We start from the raw sequence: 21,407 nt of genomic DNA, 5'->3' as shown, positions 1-21,407 counted from the left end.
CTTAGAGAAGCTCATAAAACCAGATACTCAATACATCCTGGAACGGGGAAGATGTACAAGGATCTCAAGAAACATTTTTGGTGGCCAGGTATGAAAGCCGATGTTGCTAAATACGTAGGAGAATGTTTGACGTGTTCTAAGGTCAAAGCTGAGCATCAGAAACCATCAGGTCTACTTCAATAACCCGAAATCCCGGAATGGAAATGGGAAAACATTACCATGGATTTCATCACTAAATTGCCAAGGACTGCAAGTGGTTTTGATACTATTTGGGTAATAGTTGATCGTCTCACCAAATCAGCACACTTCCTGCCAATAAGAGAAGATGACAAGATGGAGAAGTTAGCACGACTGTATTTGAAGGAAGTCGTCTCCAGACATGGAATACCAATCTCTATTATCTCTGATAGGGATGGCAGATTTATTTCAAGATTCTGGCAGACATTACAGCAAGCATTAGGAACTCGTCTAGACATGAGTACTGCCTATCATCCACAAACTGATGGGCAGAGTGAAAGGACGATACAAATGCTTGAAGACATGCTACGAGCATGTGTTATTGATTTCAAAAACAGTTGGGATCGACATCTACCGTTAGCAGAATTTTCCTACAACAACAGCTACCATTCAAGCATTGAGATGGTGCCGTTTGAAGCACTTTATGGTAGAAAGTGCAGGTCTCCGATTTGTTGGAGTGAAGTGGGGGATAGACAGATTACGGGTTCAGAGATTATACAAGAAACTACCGAGAAGATCATCCAAATTCAACAACGGTTGAAAACCGCCCAAAGTCGACAAAAGAGCTACGCTGACATTAAAAGAAAAGATATAGAATTTGAAATTGGAGAGATGGTCATGCTTAAAGTTGCACCATGGAAAGGCGTTGTTCGATTTGGTAAACGAGGAAAATTAAATCCAAGGTATATTGGACCATTCAAGATTATTGATCGTGTCGGACCAGTAGCTTACCGACTTGAGTTACCTCAACAACTCGCGGCTGTACATAACACTTTCCACGTCTCGAATTTGAAGAAATGTTTTGCTAAAGAAGATCTCACTATTCCATTAGATGAAATCCAAATCAACGAAAAACTTCAATTCATCGAAGAACCTGTCGAAATACTGGATCGTGAGGTTAAAAGACTTAAGCAAAACAAGATACCAATTGTTAAGGTTTGATGGAATGCTCGTAGAGGACCCGAGTTCACCTGGGAACGAGAAGATCAGATGAAGAAGAAATACCCGCATTTATTTCCAGGAGATACGTCAACACCTCCAACTGCTTAAAATTTCGGGACGAAATTTTTTTAACGGGTAGGTACTGCAGTGACCCGAACTTTTCCATGTTTATATATATATTAAATGAAATTGTTATTTACATGATTAAGTGTTTCCAACATGTTAAGCAATCAAACTTGTTAAGACTTGATTAATTGAAATATGTTTCATATAGACAATTGACCACCCAAGTTGACCGGTGATTCACGAACGTTAAAACTTGTAAAAACTATATGATGACATATATATGGATATATATATATATATAGTTAACATGATACTATGATAAGTAAACATATCATTAGGTATATTAACAATGAACTACATATGTAAAAACAAGACTACTAACTTAATGATTTTTAAACGAGACATATATGTAACGATTATCGTTGTAAAGACATTTAATGTATATATATCATATTAAGAGATATTCATACATGATAATATCATGATAATATAATAATTTAAAATCTCATTTGATATTATAAACATTGGGTTAACAACATTTAACAAGATCGTTAACCTAAAGGTTTCAAAACAACACTTACATGTAACGACTAACGATGACTTAACGACTCAGTTAAAATGTATATACATGTAGTGTTTTAATATGTATTTATACACTTTTGAAAGACTTCAATACACTTATCAAAATACTTCTACTTAACAAAAATGCTTACAATTACATCCTCGTTCAGTTTCATCAACAATTCTACTCGTATGCACCCGTATTCGTACTCGTACAATACACAGCTTTTAGATGTATGTACTATTGGTATATACACTCCAATGATTAGCTCTTAGCAGCCCATGTGAGTCACCTAACACATGTGGGAACCATCATTTCTCAACTAGCATGAAATATCCCATAAAATTACAAAAATATGAGTAATCATTCATGACTTATTTACATGAAAACAAAATTACATATCCTTTATATCTAATCCATACACCAATGACCAAAAACACCTACAAACACTTTCATTCTTCAATTTTCTTTATCTAATTGATCTCTCTCAAGTTCTATCTTCAAGTTCTAAGTGTTCTTCATATATTCTACAAGTTCTAGTTACATAAAATCAAGAATACTTTCAAGTTTGCTAGCTCACTTCCAATCTTGTAAGGTGATCATCCAACCTCAAGAAATCTTTGTTTCTTACAGTAGGTTATCATTCTAATACAAGGTAATAATCATATTCAAACTTTGGTTCAATTTCTATAACTATAACAATCTTATTTCAAGTGATGATCTTACTTGAACTTGTTTTCGTGTCATGATTCTGCTTCAAGAACTTCGAGCCATCCAAGGATCCGTTGAAGCTAGATCCATTTTTCTCTTTTCCAGTAGGTTTATCCAAGGAACTTAAGGTAGTAATGATGTTCATAACCTCATTCGATTCATATATATAAAGCTATCTTATTCGAAGGTTTAAACTTGTAATCACTAGAACATAGTTTAGTTAATTCTAAACTTGTTCGCAAACAAAAGTTAATCCTTCTAATTTGACTTTTAAAATCAACTAAACACATTTTCTATATCTATATGATATGCTAACTTAATGATTTAAAACCTGGAAACACGAAAAACACCGTAAAACCGGATTTACGCCGTCGTAGTAACACCGCAGGCTGTTTTGGGTTAGTTAATTAAAAACTATGATAAACTTTGATTTAAAAGTTGTTATTCTGAGAAAATGATTTTTATTATGAACATGAAACTATATTCAAAAATTATGGTTAAACTCAAAGTGGAAGTATGTTTTCTAAAATGGTCATCTAGACGTCGTTCTTTCGACTGAAATGACTACCTTTACAAAAACGACTTGTAACTTATTTTTCCGACTATAAACCTATACTTTTTCTGTTTAGATTCATAAAATAGAGTTTAATATGAAACCATAGCAATTTGAATCACTCAAAACGGATTTAAAATGAAGAAGTTATGGGTAAAACAAGATTGGATAATTTTTCTCATTTTAGCTACGTGAAAATTGGTAACAAATCTATTCCAACCATAACTTAATCAACTTGTATTGTATATTATGTAATCTTGAGATACCATAGACACGTATACAATGTTTCGACCTATCATGTCGACACATCTATATATATTTCGGAACAACCATAGACACTCTATATGTGAATGTTGGAGTTAGCTATACAGGGTTGAGGTTGATTCCAAAATATATATAGTTTGAGTTGTGATCAATACTGAGATACGTATACACTGGGTCGTGGATTGATTCAAGATAATATTTATCGATTTATTTCTGTACATCTAACTGTGGACAACTAGTTGTAGGTTACTAACGAGGACAGCTGACTTAATAAACTTAAAACATCAAAATGTATTAAAAGTTTTGTAAACATATTTTGAACATACTTTGATATATATGTATATATTGTTATAGGTTTGTGAATCAACCAGTGGCCAAGTCTTACTTCCCGACGAAGTAAAAATCTGTGAAAGTGAGTTATAGTCCCACTTTTAAAATCTAATATTTTTGGGATGAGAATACATGCAGGTTTTATAAATGATTTACAAAATAGACACAAGTACGTGAAACTACATTCTATGGTTGAATTATCGAAATCGAATATGCCCCTTTTTATTAAGTCTGGTAATCTAAGAATTAGGGAACAGACACCCTAATTGACGCGAATCCTAAAGATAGATCTATTGGGCCTAACAAACCCCATCCAAAGTATCGGATGCTTTAGTACTTCGAAATTTATATCATATCCGAAGGGTGTCCCGGAATGATGGGGATATTCTTATATATGCATCTTGTTAATGTCGGTTACCAGGTGTTCACCATATGAATGATTTTTATCTCTATGTATGGGATGTGTATTGAAATATGAAATCTTGTGGTCTATTGTTACGATTTGATATATATAGGTTAAACCTATAACTCACCAACATTTTTGTTGACGTTTAAAGCATGTTTATTCTCAGGTGAATACTAAGAGCTTCCGCTGTTGCATACTAAAATAAGGACAAGATTTGGAGTCCATGTTTGTATGATATTGTGTAAAAACTGCATTCAAGAAACTGATTTCGATGTAACATATTTGTATTATAAACCATTATGTAATGGTCGTGTGTAAACAGGATATTTTAGATTATCATTATTTGATAATCTACGTAAAGCTTTTTAAACCTTTATTTATGAAATAAAGGTTATGGTTTGTTTTAAAAATGAATGCAGTCTTTGAAAAACATCTCATATAGAGGTCAAAACCTCGCAACGAAATCAATTAATATGGAACGTTTTTAATCAATAAGAACGGGACATTTCAACATACATCTAAAAGCTGTGTATTGTACGAGTACGAATACGGGTGCATACGAGTATAATTGTTGATGAAACTGAACGAGGATGTAATTGTAAGCATTTTTGTTAAGTAGAAGTATTTTGATAAGTGTCTTGAAGTCTTTCAAAAGTGTATGAATACATATTAAAACACTACATGTATATACATTTTAACTGAGTCGTTAAGTCATCGTTAGTCGTTACATGTAAATGTTGTTTTGAAACCTTTAGGTTAACGGTCTTGTTGAATGTTGTTAACCTATTGTTTATTATAACAAATTAGATGTTAAATTGTTATATTATCATGATATTATGATATATAATATATCTTAGTATGATATATATACAGTTAAATGTCGTTACAACGATAATCGTTACATATATGTCTCGTTTCAAAATCATTAAGTTAGTAGTCTTATTTTTACATATGTATTTCATTGTTAATACACTTAATAATATATTTACTTATCATTTAACATAATTAACCAAGTGTATCAATATCTTAATATGATTCATATGTACCTAGTAAGACGTTGTTATAACGATAATCGTTATATATATCGTTTTCGAGTTTCTTAAATTAATAGTCTCATTTTTATGTATATAACTCATTGTTAAAATACCTAATGAGATACATACTTATAATAAAATCATGTTAACTATATATATAACCATATATATGTCATCGTATAGTTTTTACAAGTTTTAACGTTCGTGAATCACCGGTCAACTTGGGTGGTCAATTGTCTATATGAAACCTATTTCAATTAATCAAGTCTTAACAAGTTTGATTGCTTAACATGTTGGAAACACTTAATCATGTAAATAATAATTTCATTTAATATATATATAAACATGGAAAAGTTCGGGTCACTACAGTAAGGACCACGTTGTGTGAACTAACGGTGGTTTTATACGCCGATGGTGGGGTCGTGAGGACCATGTCATGGGATTAGTGAGGCGATAGCCGTGTTTCGTTCACATGTTGTTACGGGTGTAACAATAGTCGATTTTTGTGCACCTTGAGTTTAGCTTTGCGATAGTCGTTTTGGACGCTATCGGTCTTAACCGTTGCTTATGATGTTAGGTTAGTGGCGTATTGGTTGTATTGCGCACTACAAAGGATGTTTAGTGGTAATTGTAATCTGTAAGGATTTTTGTGGTTCGATCTTCAACGTTCGGATTGTTGACTTTAGGTTGAGACTTGGTCGCTTTTAGCGTTGTCCTTGGTAAAGGTACGCTAAGGAATTGATATCTCGGTACGAGATTGGTTGAGTTTCTCCCGATATGGGGAAAATAGTAGGTTTTTAGTGCTCGGATGGTGATTTTGTTAAATCGCGGATGACGGTTTAGTTGTTAAAGGTGATTCATTGGGAAGAATTGTCTAGGAAAGTTCGGATTGAGACTTATGATTGAGTGGGTCCGGAGTGGTTAAGTGGTGAAGATCACGAGGACATGATCGATTTTAAGTGGGGGAGAGTTGTAAGACCTGGATCCTGATTCTGGCAAGCCGCGCGCCGCGCCACCTGGTCGCGCGCCGCGCCATATGTCGTTGGCAGACTCTCTTGTTATTTTAAGAGTTTTAAAAGGGCATTTTGATCTTTTTGCATTTGAGCCAGATTTGAGGACTTAACCTCATCCACCCATTTCATTTCCTTATTTCTTTTTCCTTTTCTTTTCATTTTCTCTTTAAAACTAAAACACCCCATTTGATTCTAAGGAATTTTTGGAAAGGAAGAAGCGGATTTTGATCTTTGGCATAGTTGACAAGTTTGTTTCCCTCGTTCTTAGCTTCAAGGTGATACTAGTGGTAAGCTCTAACTCCGAATTTCGTTTTGTGTTCATCATTCAAATTTGGAGATTTTGATTGTATGATTCATAGATGGAACCCATTTAGTTGTTAATTGAAGATTAACACCAAGGTTCGGGTTTATAAGTGTTAAAGGCGGGTTTTGGGTTGGTTAATGATTTAACCATGTTTAATACTTGTAAATGGTGTATAATCACTAGTGTTAGTAATTATTGGTGTTTTGGAAACCATTAGGGTTCTTATGGTTGACCAATTTTGACTAGAGTCAAAATTAGGGTTTGTTGATGATTATGACTCAATTGCTGATTTAATAAGGTTTATAAACTTAAAATGGATTAAGTTGAAGTATAGAACCGAGTTAAATATGTTTTGGTGTCAAAACTTGCTAATGGCGTGATATTGACTTCTTATGGGTCAAATTAGGGTTTAAGTGTCATTTTGGGCAAGATAGGTGTTTAACACCTATAATTGGGTTTGATTGGCATATTAGGACCATTCTCACTTGTGTTAGTGATTATTGGTTAGTTTGGGCGCGGTTTGTGCTCGGAAGTGCATTTGGGTCGAAATTGCACTAGTTGTCAATTTGGGTTGATTTGTATATCCACCCTAATTGTGTTACTTGTTATGTGATGAATGGATTAGGTACATTCCATCGGCGATTGCAGATTATTCGGTAGCATTCTTCAAGGCGACAAGGTGAGTGTTAATATCCTATATGCATATGTATGTGTAGGATGGATGCGGGTCAGGAGAAGGGGTTCTCGCTTGTAGAGCTCGCTTCTCGTATAGGTGGAATTGTTGGACTTGTGTATAGGTTCAATTGGCACGGTTGTGCGTTTTGGTTGACCACGTTGGCCAGGTGCACACTTTGTGTGTACGTTATCACATGGGCGTGTGATGTGGACTTATATAACCCCAATGACGAAGGGTTAATATAGTGAGTGGAATAATTATATGTGTAGGTATATAATGTATCTATTTGTTGTAGCGTGAAATGTGTAGTGTCGAGGTGCTAAGACACCACGTTTCACGTGATGAGTGAAGCATCGAGGTGTTAAGATGCCACTCGGGGTGAAGCATTGAGGTGTTAAGATGCCACCTAGGGGTGTAGTGTCGAGGTGTTAAGACACCACTCCGTAAAATAATGAGTGAAGCATCGAGGTGTTAAGATGCCACTCGGGGTGAAGTGCCGAGGTGTTAAGGTGCCACCCTAGGGGTTAGTGATACGAGGTGTTAAGTACCCTAACGGATGTTATGAACACCGATGGCGTTTTCGCGAGCGCCATTCTCTTGTGCGATTGGTTAACCATGGTTATTGTGTAGTAAGCGTAAGCAAATTATTGCTATTCGAGATATATATATATATATATATATATATATATATATATATATATATATATATATATATATATTGTATACATATAATGTTGTATTGTCGTGATGTAGCTAACCCTCCGGGTGTAGCTTATTGGCATTGTTCACATCGTTGTTGGTGAACTTATATTTTGTTGATGTATCTTTAGCTCGTTGCTTAGTAATCTTACGGTATGCTTAGACTAGCTTGCCTTTATGCTTGGATGCTCCGGTATGTGGCATTTGGTTTTGTGTGGCGTGTCCATTTTATGCATATATATGTATGTAGTATATTTCTCTCACTATGCGTTAGCTTACCCTCTCGTTGTTTACCTTTTTATAGATTTGCATGGATGCGGTGGCTCGGGTAAGCGTGGGACTAGTGGACTCGCGTAGTTGCTTTAGAAGGCTTGCTTTTGGATTGATTAGGATTGGGTAGCGTATCCCCAATCGCCATGCTCGGCTTTATTTTGTGTTAATAGTCGTGTGATTGAAAACTTGTATTTTCGTATGAAAGTCGTAAAACGGCCGATGTGGGCCCGACCTCGTAAAACTTATTTTATGAATGAAACGTGTTAGTTTTTCATATATGAATAGGTTGTGAAAAGCGTTTTGTCTAAATACGTCGGGAAGTGGTCAAACATTTTCGCATTTCATGACTTTTTGGACAGGCCAGTTTGGCGCGCCGCGCCATATGCTGTTCCAGCAAATTTTTTTTTTATTTGATATTTCCGCGTGATCGTTTGTATTACGGGTTGGGTTGTTACATTGGAATTCTTGAAGTGTTCTTGATCAAGCTTTGTTATGATGATTATAACTTGGATTATGAGACCAATACTTGCTGAATTGAATGGAGGTTTGAGAGAGTGTTTGAGTATGTGTTTAGAGAGTAAAATGATGTAGTTAATTGGAATGAAATGGATGGTTATTTATCCTACATGTTGGCATCAAAATGGGGGCAACAACATGACTCCATGGTTTGTAATTTTATGCATTTAGTCATACTAGTTTCCAAGCCATGGTTCCCACAAGTCTACATCATGTTTATACATGTCTCACAACTGATTGAGGGCTGCTAAGATCAATGATTTGGTATGTATATACCCATAGTAAATACGTATAGAAGCTGGGTATGATACGGGTATAAATATCGTATGAATACGAATAGGATTCTTGATAAAATTGAATGAGAAAATGAGTATAGCTATCTTTATTGAGTATAAATATATTGATATATATTATTAAGTCTTTCAAAAGTGTATTAATACATATTAATACAATACATATACATACATTTTAATTTAGAAGTTATTACAACGTTAATCGTTATATATATGTATATAGTCTTGAAGTCTTTAAGTTAGTAATCTCATTTTATGTATATAATCAATTGTTATTATATATAATGAGATACTTAAATATCATTTTAACAAATCATAAGTATATATATATCCATATATACATCATTATATAATTATTTCAATTTATGACGTTCGTGAATCGTCAGACATACTGGGTGGCCAAACGTTTGTATAAAATTCATTGCAAATAACCAATTCTTAATGAGTTTGATTGCTTAACATGTTAGAAACATTAATTATGTAAATATTAATCTTCAATATATTAGCGAAAAAATTTGGGTTGTTACAATTAGAATAGACTATCACTAAAATGGCATAGTAATTAACGTAATAATATTTTAACGGAAGTTTCATGTTTAAATCACACTTAGAGCCTGTTTACTTTTTTTCTAATTAAGCTCTATATGGATATAGATAGCAGTATGGGTAATGATGACTATATGCAATAATCGGTGAATGATTAATCCTGTTTACTTTTTGTGCTCAATAAAAAGTCTGAATTATATAATTGACTATTTTACCCCTAAATTATAAAAAAAAAGAGTTGCTTTCCGTTTTATCCCTCAAAATCTTAAATATAATATTTAACCTATTAAAAAAAATTCACGAACTATCTGGAAACATTATCCATCAATGGATATATACCTATCTTCAATTGTTCACTCAGTAATAACCAAACAATTACACCACCTATCTTTCGAAATCTCCAAAAACTTCATCATCAGTTCATCACTAATTTCTTTATTCCTTTATACTAATTATTTCAAGAAATCAAATTTAAATTTGAACATCCCTTGTTCAATAAGCATACAACGATAGTCATCCCTGGACGGAGAAATCGATCGACAATAGAAAGTTTTTATCAACAATCGATTGAAGATCGGCAACCGAGAGTTTCGATCCGGAGAATAGCGTAGCTGCCGTTTTACCTGTTTATAATCCTCTCGAGCAAAATCACTTTGCAACAACTGTCGTTAACGACATCAATTTGTTTCTTTGTTGTGTATTTTTCCTTTGATTAGCTTTTTCGTTTGATCAATGTTGGAGTTTAATTTAATGGTGGTAGAAGAGAAGTGATAGATGAGAGAAAAAAGTGAAGTGGTGGGAAGAGGTGGGTAATATTGGAAAGGTATCTGCTATATGGGGACAACATGGATATTTGTGGTGTCCGGTACAGCTCTCCATTTAGTTGAGAAAATATTAAGCTCAAAGTAAACAAACTTGGAGATGACCGAATAATCTTTGTAGGACAATAATCTCAATTAATCCAAAAGTAAACAGGCCTTAGTTGAATCTTTTGAGATTGTCGGAATAAATGTCAAACCGTTCAGGAAGATACTTCAATAAAACAATGTACGACTGAATAAAAATAATTTATGTCTTCTCCTTATCTCCTCCATTGGTCAACCGCCCGAAGGGACTTATTTCGTTAACTCTGACCTTCTCATTCCCGTCATCCTTTCGAATAATCCCAGCATTAATGAATCCTATCTAATTAACCGTTTATATCTTGTTTTATATATACGTTCAAATTTGTGATATATACAAAGTACACAAATTGTACATCCATGATCATTTATCTCTTATTTAATACGGAATAATTTAATGCGCATGTTCAAAATATCTGAAATATACTTTGGATATAATGTTGTCAATTTTTATGTACATAAATAAATAAATAAAAATGTTAATTCAAGAAATTCTTTTTTTTTCTCTCAAAAAACACACATTATATAACAAAAGAAGATATTTCATCAAGAAAACCAAGCGGATCACAAACACAATGTCGAACAAAGAGCACAACTCAATCGTTCAAACCCCCAAACAAAAATTGAAAAAAAAACAAATAACTATACATAATACAAAACCAAACAACAAACTCAAAAAAAAAAAAAAAACAACCTAACAAACATTAGTCTTCCGAATATTTAAGAAGTTTTTATTAATTCGAACATAGTTAATTTAAATCTGGTGTTAAAAAAAAAAGTTAATTTAAATCTCATTTAGTATTAAGGTTCTTTATATATTTTTAAAAAAAATAAAAATTAAGGATTAAATGCACCAATCGACACGTATGAATTCCACACACTTCGAGTTCAACCCGGCGGCGCGCAACCAAGCTCCTCCTTCTATAAACCACAAAAATTCATAAAATTATTTTATTTGTTTCTTTCAATCATCCCCAAATTAATCGCCAATACCAGTACTATACTGCCTTCCTATTTCTCCATCCATTCAATTCAATTCACTTCAATCCCCAATTCAAATTCAATTCGATTTCAGGATCCTTTTTTATCACTTTTCTCTCTGGTTTCTTTTTCTTTTTCTTTTGCTTTAAATCATAATCATAATCACAGTCACTCACTGTATGTATATACATATACACGATTCATAGAATCACCCTAGCTTCAGTTTTCCATTGTTTAATTTACATAAAACCTGAGGTGTATAAACAGTTTGTTGTTGTAGTTATCATCTAGGGTTTGTGTGTTTCGTGTCAATTTGGGGATTATATAATATGGGTTTTGTTTGTTATTGACTAAAGTTTCGATCTTTATTTTGTAAAATCTCTTTTCATCTGTTGTACCTTTACCTTTTTTTTTGAGACAATCAAGAATAATCTATTTGAAAAATTAGGGCTCTTGATTTCACGATTATTGAAGGTGTTGTAATTCCTAATTGAGCTAAAAGAATTTTCGATCGTAAATTTTTGAGCTTGTCAACATGATTGAATCAATTGCTGCAACGTCCCAGTTAGGGCACAGACCGATTATAGGGACTTATTGGAAAGATTGTTCCTGTAAACGAGTTGCAATGAGGCGTAATCGATTGAATAAGTTTAGGGAAGTTAAAATTAAGGTCAATGCCCAAGCAATGGAGTTGACTAGAGAGGTGTACAATTTTAAAGAAGAGAGATTTTCTAAAAGTTCCGATTATCAAATCGATATTAGTTTAGAACGAAAACCCGGGTTGTGGCCACCTACGAATAAAGCGGATAACTCATTGTTACAAAATCCATTACTAAGACAAGAACGAATGGGTTGTGGTTGGTTAGGTGCTATTTTCGAATGGGAAGGAGTATTATTAGAAGATAACCCTGAACACGAAAAGCAATCATGGCTTGCATTATCTCAAGAAGAAGGCAAATCCCGACCTCCCGAATTTTTACTTAAAAGAATTGAAGGCATGAAAAACGAGCAGGCGATTTCTGAAGTTTTATGTTTGGCAAGAGACCCGAGTCAACTAAAACGAATGGCGTTAAGAAAAGAACAAATTTATCAAGCATTACAAGGTGGGATTTACAGGTTTCGGAACGGGTCGCAAGAGTTCATGGAGGTTTTGACCCGTTACAATATTCCAATGGCGTTAGTGTCGACCCGCCCAAGAAAGAATCTTGAAGAAGCTATTTGTTCAGTAGGATTAAACGGTGTTTTTGATGCTGTTGTGACTTCTGAAGATGTTTATAGAGGGAAACCCGACCCGGATATGTTTTGCTTATGCAGCTCAATTGTTACAATTTATACCCGAAAGATGTATTGTGTTTGGGGATTCGAATTTAAGTGTTGAAGCTGCTCATGAAGGTAAAATGAAGTGTGTGGCTGTGGCTAGTAAGCATCCTGTTTATGAGCTTAGTGCTACTGATTTGGTGGTGAGGTGGCTTGATGAGTTGGCGGTTGTTGATTTGAAGAATCTTGCTGACGTGGAAACTTCTGAATTTGGTGAACCAGAAGTGGAAATGGAGTTAGAAGAAGAAGAAGTGTACCCTTCTTCAAGGGTGGCTGTTAATGACGATGATTTCTTCTGGTAATTATAGGTTAATCTGTACAGTAAGTACTTTATTATGGTTTTAATCTGATGCTAAAATGGTATAATTATGCATCTCTGCCACTTATATATATAGTTTATAATACTACCCAAAGGGAAAAATGGAAAAGTAATTAGGGATGGAAGGGGTAGTCTGCATTAGATTGCCATCATGTTACGTGTAACATTATATTATATCCCTGTAATATGTGAGTGTATATAAATATATTTGATTCTTCAAATAGTTGTTGCTTCGTGTTCAATATATGTTTTCGTCTTTCATGAGCGTGAGCATGTGTTGTATATTTGTATGTTAGGATTGATAACAGGATGTTTTTTGTGTTGTTTTTAGATCCTTGGTATGTATTTTCTGGTGATTCAGTAGTACATAAAGAGCATTTTACAGATAGGACATGAGATAGAATTGGATTAGGGTGGTTGTTTGATGGTTAAACTCAACTTAATTGACTGTTAAGAATATAGTCCATATACTTGAGTACTTGACTGTGACAAAAAAAAAAAAGTACTTGACTGTGACAAAAAAAAAAAATAAAATAAAATAAAATATTTAAAAAAAAAAAAAAAAATAAAATATTAAAAAAAATAATAATCCTAATTTGGATATCTTGAAAGAGGTCACGGGTTCCAATGAAGCAAGGGGTCACGGGTTCGATTCCCTTCAAGGCAAAATACCTTGGGGCTTAGTGACTGATTGACTAGAGGATGCTTTGCCTGGTGGTAGCGGTGGAGGCCTGGCTTGCTGTTTACCCGGGGTTTACCAACTAGAGGGGAGCCATTATGGCTCGTCGTTAGGGGTTCCTCGTAAAAAAAAAAAAAAAAAAAAAAAAAAAAATCTTGAAAGAGGAACTGGTAACGTACCATTGTTATTAGTGAGTGTATTAAAAAATTTATTCGAAACTATTTACAGATAACTCTCATGCCCAGTGTCAACCGTAGTAAAAATAATTCACGCAAGTTACCGTACCAAACTGCAACAAAGAGAAACTTCTATATTTATTATTACTACTACTAGGTTATAATCTGCAAATTTACAGGATTAAAACATAAGTTACTTTCAAATCCAAAACAAAAAATAGCAAAAAATAATCTTAAAAATCCATATGCCCGGTAAATAGAAAGTTGATCAAAATAATTTGAAGCTAGGCACTATTACTATTCATACTATTATGTATAAAGATTCCTTCTGTATTCAACTTAATTAAGGGCAAACTCCACTAATAGATGCAGTAACATTTTTACCTCAAATTTCTATTGTGAGTAATCTATAAGATTGTTTTATCAAATGTTAATAAAAAAGAAGCATCGTTACTTTTAAGTTTGAACTTAAATTAATGATACTCCATTTTTTAAGTAAATCATATTCACACCTAATTATTAGCACTTACTTGAGGAGTTAAGGATAACGGAGATATGAAAGCCTGATAATTGACACATACGTATGCCCATAATCTTCTACGATCATATTACGAACATAACAAAATTTAAGTAAATATCTAGTTCGTAAGAATCATCATTCACGAGGTCTTCTATATCCTTGAGCAAGTGTCACTGATCAGACTTGCAAGTGATTTACTTAAAAAAAAGAGAATATCATTAAGTTTTTAACGAGTTCTAACTTACAAGTAACGATACTCCTTATTTTGATTGACATTTGATAAAACAATCATTTAAACGTTGAAATAAACATAGATTACCTAAAATATGAAATTGAGATAAAAATGTTAACTTTTAGTGGGAGCCAAAAGGGGTTTCGTTCAACGTACGCGACCAATATAGAGATTGGAAACGATATCCAATCACTTTTTGTTGCAAATTTGGGTGATGGGGATTTGGATGCGTCGATTTTGGTTGGTTCGGCCCCCCGGGAGCAAACCAGTTCAAGGAATGGACATGATATCCAAGTTTAACTTTTATTATATGGATTATATTGGCAAGAAGGAAGACAAGGCAACGACTTCAAATACTCTACCGGGAATGTCCCCTAAGGCTTACTCATTTAGGAATAGGAACGGAAAAGAGGTGAATTTTGAAAAGTTTGAAGGAAAGCTCCACAACATTTGAATTGGATGAATATCGTTAAATATCATTTAGAGTTAATGTTTATGCTATTGGTAAATGATGTAGTTGGTTTTCTAATATCGCTTACAGTTGATGTTTATGCTATTGGTAAATGATGTAGTTGGTTTTCTTGGAGACATTTAATCTCTTGTTTATTGGATATTTGAAATAAATGAATTTTAGTGTTATTAAAGTTCGTTAATATACAACAACAACAAGAACAATAAAATCCAATATCATATAAGTGGTGCATGAATGAGGTGAGATGTAGACAATCCTTCCCCTATTCGAATCCGAGAATAAATACAAGTCATTTCTCCACTCAGAGTGAAAACACTCTCAAAAGTAGAGAAAATCATCTCTCTATTTGACGGATAGAGAGATTGCTTCCGAGTAGACCTCCGGCCAATAAGTAGAAATTTTTTTAAAAAAAAATAAAATAAATAAATAAAATAAAATTGAGACGCCATGAAAATGGTAAAATCAAATTTTCATGGGTTTTAAATCCTCCCTGAAATTTACTTCAGGCTCTAAGAGTCAGTTAAGTCGTCAATAAAATAAAGTTCGTTAATATGACATTCGATTTTCACCTACAAAAATGAGTCGTTAGAGTGATCTTGTCTCAAATTAATGGACGATGAAAAAATGAACATTCATAATTCAAATATATATTAAAATGTATGTTCTTGACTCTCAATTTTAAATTACCTATTAGAGTTATGTCTGCTCTAACCCATCATTCAACACGTCCACTGGTTTGGCAATATGGCAAGCGGTAGTGTGGACCTCGAGCTATTTAATATGGAAGAATCGTAATGATTTAGTTTTCGGGAATAATAAACAAAGCTGCCCAAAGATCGTCTCTGACATCCAGTCAAAAAACTGAGTGGATCAATTGCCGCTGGAAAAAGGGTAAACTAGAGTGGCTTCAATGGATCACCAATCCGAAATCTTTCGATGCTAACCCCACTGTAAAAGCAAGTATCGGCTAAGGTGTAAGTTTTTTTGCTCTAATCTTCGATCATCTTGTAGTTTCGGGGCTAAGTGGGTTAGGGTAGAGCACTTTGTCGTTGATTTTTCAACAATGTGTCTCCTATCTTAACCCAGCTTGTTTCTACGAGTTGTCCTCCCTATGTTGGTTATTGAAGACGAAAGCTTTTTCTTACACAAAATCCTGCCTTCTCTCGAGTTTTTGTTAGTCTAGAGCTTAAGAGTTTAGCTTAGCATCCCTATAGTTTGCCTCCTGTTTTATTGCTTGTATAGCTTGTTTTTGTTTTTGATTTCATGTTCTGTATATTGTCACGGACTTATCTCAATAAGCTCACGTGCGGCACTTAGTCTCTACTAAGTCAGCCTTACTCGGACCTTATAATGATTCAAGTAACCAAAAGAGAAAATATTATAGAACAAGTGGAATTGAAGAAAATACTTATATTGCTTGAGAATGCTTTACAAGAGAGAATGTTTGAGATTTGAGGTGTGGTGTGCCAAATGAGACCACCCCTATTTATACTACTTCTAACACAAAATGGATGGCTAAGATTAATCTAAATCAATGGTTAGGATCTAAGTACTAGAAACTTCAAGTATATACATGGAGATAGATATTTCCATGAACATTCCATACCATTCCATGGAAGAACTCATGGGAAAGTTCTAGGGAGCTTCCATGATGTTCTTGGGCCTTCCATGAAGTTCTTGGGTTAAAACCCTTAATTGGGTCATAATCTTAGTGGGTTGGGCCACAAACTTATTGGGTTGTGACATTCTCCCCCACCTAAGCTCGCGACGTCCTCGTCGTGTGATCCTCGTGATACTTCTTGATTTTGTCTGTGAACTGCCACAATAAGTCTTCGGCTTCCCAACTTGCTTCACTATCGGGCAAGTTACGCCACTTAACCAGGTATTCTCTATAGCTCGGCACACCTCGTCTCCGTACCGTTAGATGCAACAAGATATCTTCCACTTCACGATCGAACGAAGTCGCAACTGCCATTGGTGCTCGTTTGGAAACTCCTCGTCCTGGGTCTTCCTCGTCCCCATGATAAGGTTTTAGAAAACTTACGTGGAAGACTGGATGAATCTTTAACTTGGGCGGTAGTTGAACTCGATAAGATACGTTCCCAACACGTCCAATTACCGGGAATGGGCCTTCATATCTCCGGATCAATCCTTTGTGCACCTTCCTAAATGTTTTGAATTGTTGAGGTAAAAGCTTCACCATCACCTGGTCCCCAACTTTGAACTCAACATGTCGTCTTTTCTCATTCGCCCATCTCTTCATTTTCTTGGCCGCCTTATCTAGTGATGCTCGCGCCAAGTCGGCTTGTTCGTGCCACTCATTCATCGTTCTATAAGCGGCTGGGCTGCTTCCATCATATGAAGCGGCCAAAGCATTCGGGGTCAATGGTTGGCGTCCTGTCACCAACTCAAAAGGACTCTTCCCCGTGGACTCACTCCTTTGCATGTTATAAGAGAACTGAGCAATATCAAGAAGCTTAGCCCAATCATGTTGATTTGCACCTACATAGTGTCGAAGATAGAGCTCCAATAGTGCATTCACCCTTTCCGTCTGTCCGTCTGTTTGGGGATGAAAACTCGTGGAGAAATTCAAGTCCATCCCCATGATCTTGAACAACACCGTCCAAAAACGCCCTGTGAACCTCGGATCTCGATCACTTACTATCACATGCGGTATCCCCCAATATTTTACCACATTCTTGAAAAATAGTTTTGCGGTTTCATCCGCGGTAACTTCGGATGATGCGGCTATGAAGGTACCATACTTAGAAAACCGGTCTACCACGACTATAATACTCCCACACCCTTCCGACTTAGGTAAGCAAGTAATGAAGTCCATGGAAACACTCTCCCATGGTCCTTTCGGTGTAGGTAGCGGCTGTAATAGTCCTCCTGGTTGGCGTTGCTCTATCTTATCTTGTTGGCATATTAGGCATGTTCGCACGTACGTCTCTACGTCGTCTTCCATCCTTGGCCAATAATAAGTGCCTTCTACTAATGCCAGTGTCCTCTTAATACCTGGATGACCAGCCCACTTTGAATCATGACACTCCTTCAAGATTGTCCGTCTAAGATCACCCCACTTAGGCACATATAACCGGTCTCCTTTGGTGAATAATAGATCACCCTTGAGCCAAAACCTTCGCGTTTTCCCATCTCGAGCCAATCCAACAAGGTTTTTAGCTATAGGATCATGCTCTAATCCCTCCTTTATACGATCTTGAAGGAAGAATTGTGGTTTTGTGATCGCTGCAAACTCCGCCTTACGACTTAGGGCATCAGCTACCACATTGGCCTTCCCAGGCTTATACTCCAACACATAGTCAAATTCGGCTAGGAAGTCTTGCCAACGAGCTTGTTTGGGACTCAACTTCTTTTGGGTTTGAAAATAACTCGTTGCCACATTATCCGTCTTGATCACGAACCTTGATCCCAAAAGATAATGCCTCCATGTCCTCAAACAATGAACCACCGCCGTCATCTCCTTCTCCTGCACAGTGTACTTCCTTTCCGCCTCGTTAAGTTTCCGGCTTTCGAATGCAATCGGGTGACCCTCTTGCATTAGAACTCCTCCAATAGCAAAGTCCGTTGCGTCTGTGTGTAACTCGAACGGAATGGTCACATCCAGAAGTCTCAACACCGGTTCTTCCATGACCGCTCCTTTCAACTCTTCAAATGCTGCTTGACATGTCTCATCCCACAACCAAGCTTTGTTCTTCTTTAACAATTCTGTCAATGGAGCCGCTTTCGCCGAGTATCCCTTGATAAAACGACGATAGTAGTTTACTAAACCAAGGAAAGATCGTAAATCAGTAACCTTGGTTGGTGCCTCCCACTCTTGGATTGCCTTGATCTTAGCCCCGTCCATCAGCAACTTCCCATCTTTTATTCGATGTCCAAGAAATTCCACCTCTTTTAATCCAAATGAGCATTTCTCTAGTTTCACATACAACTCATTATCCCTTAGTACTTGGAAAACTTGTTTCAAGTGCCTCACATGATCTTCCATGGTGTCGCTATATACGACTATGTCATCTAAGTACACCACGACAAACTTGTCGAGGAACGGGTGGAATAATTTGTTCATCAAAGTACAAAATGTGGCAGGGGCATTGGTTAAACCAAAGGGCATGACTAGGAATTCATAAGCCCCATACCTCGTCACGCATGTGGTCTTAGCCTCATCTCCTTCGGCAATTCGGACTTGATAATATCCCGATCTCAAGTCTAACTTGGAGAAGTATCTCGCCTTCCCAAGTTGATCGAACAAATCAGCAATAAGTGGGATTGGGTATTTATTCTTGATAGTTACCTTGTTAAGTGCCCGGTAATCTATACACATCCGCAAGGACCCATCTTTCTTTCTTTGAAATAGTACCGGAGCACCATACGGGGATTTTGACGGTCGGATGTATCCCGCATCCAGCAACTCCTTGAGTTGTCTTCGCAACTCCTCCAACTCGGGTGGTGGCATTCGGTATGGGGCTTTGGAAGGTGGTTTTGATCCCGGCTCCAACTCGATCGCATGGTCAACCTCCCTCCTAGGTGGTAACTTCTTTGGTAACTCCTTGGGCATGACATCCTTGAACTCATCGAGGACCTTCTCAATTTCCTTGGGTACCTCTAGTTTTCCCTTATCTTCGACCGTCTCTTGCTTTGCTACCGCTAAATAGCATGTCTCATTCTTGTTGTACCCCTTCTTGAATTGCATGGCCGAAAGTGACTTGGATGCACTCTTGCTTCCACGTTCGGTTGACACCATACAAGTCTTCTCACCATCCAAGATACACAGTGAATTAGCAAACGGCATAGGAAAACCGCGTACCTTATCTAGGAACTCCATCCCAAGTACCAACTTGAAGTCGTCCATAGGCACGACTGAGAGATCAATCATTCCTTCCCATTCTCCAATCTTCACATATACGTCTTTAGCCACCCCACTAATCGGTCTGGCACTCGTGTTCACCGTCTTCATCATGCCACTCTCTTTTGTTTCCTTAAGTCCTAGCCTTTTGGCTTCATCGGTGGAGATAAAGTTATGAGTTGCTCCCGTATCCACCAAAGCTTGTACCCGATCTCCACAAATGTTAATATCTACGAATTGGAGTCCTTTAGCCACTACCTTGGGTATCTCCGTCTTGGCCTTGATTGCGTTGAGGATATGCATTGATCCTATGCACCGCTCCTCATCCTGACAACCCGCCTTTTGAGCTTCCATAGCATGAAGGCTAGCTTTCTTCGGACAATCTCGGGCTCTATGCGGTCCATCACATATGAAACATCCATCATTCTTGTAAGAAGTTTTTATGCTCTTGTTATTCCCGGTTGGTGGCTTACGTGTATTATCATTCCTTGATTGGGCGGGCTTATCTCCCCCACCTTTCTCATGGCTCACTTTCTTATCTTTTGACTTGAACGAATCTTTCCTATTAGCATGGTCGACTAGTGCCTCCGCTTGAGCAATTGCGGTGGCAAGGTCTTGGACTCCTCGTCTCTCCAACTCCGTTTTAGCCCAAGGTTGCAAACCATCGAGAAAATAGAAGAGGAGAATATCATCGGGAATATCTGGGACCTCCAGACTAAGGTTCGTGAATTCTTTAATATACCCCAGAATCGTCCCGGAATGATGTAATTTACGTAGACGACTCATCGCATCCTTTTGAGCATTCTTGGGGTAGAATTGATTCTTAAGTTCAGTAAGGAAATCATCCCAAGTATCAATAGTAACCGTACCTTTCTCGATATCTCCATATCGACGACGCCACCATAACGCTGCGGTATCCTTCAGGTAACGGGTTGCCGTCTTGATCTTCATTGCATCATCCACTATGTTGACTCCCTCCAAGTATTGTTCCATCTCCCATATAAAATCATCAACCGCTCGGGCTTCCCGCTTCCCCACGAACGGTGACGGCTTGGGAACGTCCACCTTCGGATCATTGCATCCAGTGTTGCTACCCCCACTAGCCATGAATCTCAAACAAGAGTTCATGTTGGTTTGTAAATCCACGAGGCATTGGTGAATAGTGGAGACCTCCCCCTCCATTTCGCCTCGCAACTTCGTAATCTCACCAATGAGCATACCCCTTAAGTCATGGATCTCACGTCGCATGTCAACGTCTAGCACGTTGATTGCACTCTTGCAATCATCTTTCAATTCGTCAAAGTCCCCGTCCAAACCATCCAAACGTTGGTGGACGTCTTCGACCTTTGCTTTCACGTCGTCCATGGATGTCTCTACATCCATGATCCTCTTGTCCAAGTTTGCGACAAAGTCTTTGGACATACCTCGGTTCTTCTTGGCTCCTTGGCGAGTCTCTACCCGACCACGAGTCTCATCACCCATCACACCACTTGTTGCGCTCACATTCTTCTCGGTCTCGG

General features: G+C 36.6%; 1 pseudogene; it reads left to right on the top strand.

The window, feature by feature from the left end:
* Positions 1-11,204: 11,204 nt before the first annotated feature.
* Positions 11,205-13,165, top strand: LOC139863269 (5-amino-6-(5-phospho-D-ribitylamino)uracil phosphatase, chloroplastic-like; annotated as a pseudogene).
* The last annotated feature ends 8,242 nt before the right edge of the window (positions 13,166-21,407 follow it).

Source organism: Rutidosis leptorrhynchoides, chromosome 1 (assembly GCF_046630445.1).
Source record: "Rutidosis leptorrhynchoides isolate AG116_Rl617_1_P2 chromosome 1, CSIRO_AGI_Rlap_v1, whole genome shotgun sequence".
NCBI lineage: Eukaryota > Viridiplantae > Streptophyta > Magnoliopsida > Asterales > Asteraceae > Rutidosis > Rutidosis leptorrhynchoides.
The sequence above is the reverse complement of the archived record's forward strand: the minus strand, read 5'-3'. Positions and strand labels throughout refer to the sequence as shown.